Source organism: Empidonax traillii, unplaced genomic scaffold (assembly GCF_003031625.1).
Source record: "Empidonax traillii isolate 1590-97213 ecotype Southwest subspecies unplaced genomic scaffold, ASM303162v1 scaffold525:size621053, whole genome shotgun sequence".
Classification (NCBI taxonomy): Eukaryota; Metazoa; Chordata; class Aves; order Passeriformes; family Tyrannidae; genus Empidonax; species Empidonax traillii.
The window spans coordinates 181089-182251 of record NW_020955718.1 but is presented as its reverse complement, the minus strand read 5'-3'; positions in this window follow the sequence as shown (position 1 = coordinate 182251).

Here is a 1163-nt window from a genome sequence, read left to right as displayed (position 1 = left end):
ATTTTCTGAAGCTACTCAGATAAAAGACTGCCCGTATGTTGAAGGTGTCACTACTTTTCTTAGTAGGCTGTCACTGGAGATTCACAGGAAACAAAATACACCCACTAAAAAGCCTTCTGATTTTCCAGTGGAAATCCTATGCATTTGACTTTTAATCGAGGTATTCCATCCCCAGATCCAAAGCACTTCTTGCCCAGAGCTTTGACCCTGACATGCCCTTGTTTTGATCCCCTGGGATCTGTCCCAGCAGCTTTGTCTGGCAGTGGAGAGCAGAGGGAGAGCTGCCTGCCTAGGACTGGTACTCCTGCTGATAGCTGGTCATAGCTGTGCTGAGTTGTTGTTAGGTAAGCTTGGAAAGCCTGCACTGTCTGTGGCTTATTTCATGATACGTTGTTCAAAATGCACGGGATGCTGTTTTTCCAGAGATCCTGGCAGTGTAGAGGAGCAGCAAATTTTGTCCTTTGCTACCGGTTAAGTGGAAATAAAAAACAGTGTTTGTTCACAAATAAAGGACACGAAAATATTCCTGTGCCACAGCACTTACAGCAATCTAATAACAAACCTTGCGGAAGATGTTAATATTGCAGGAATTTAATTTTGTTTATCCGGGGCAGAATATGCATTAATTGCCTATTTAATCATGTTTATAATTAAACTCGTTATAACAATGATTCACGCATCAGCTTCTCTAATTACACAGGCAGGACAGTATTATTTCCTCCTTACTGTGCTCTCATTTAGGCTGGAGATGCTTGGTGTCACCTGCAGGCTTGTATTTCATATGAGTGGGGGAGTATGGACTGTGTGAAAGCTGTTCCAGGAGAATGGATCTGTTCTGACTGAGCCACCTCTTATTTCACTGGGCTCTGCCCCTTGGCTTATGGTAGAAAAATATAGAGTTCTTGTATTTGCTCTTCCTGTTCCTTAAAGATTTCAGCCTAATGTGAAATACCTGCAAAGCGGGGGGTGTTTACCCACTCAACCCCCCCACCCATCAGCACATCTCCATCCCTGCCATCAGCACATCTCCATCCCTACCATCAGCACATCTCCATCCCACCCATTGACACATCTCCATCCCTGCCATCAGCACATCTCCATCCCACCCATCGGCACATCTCCATCCCTGCCATCAGCACATCTCCATCCCACCCATCAGCACA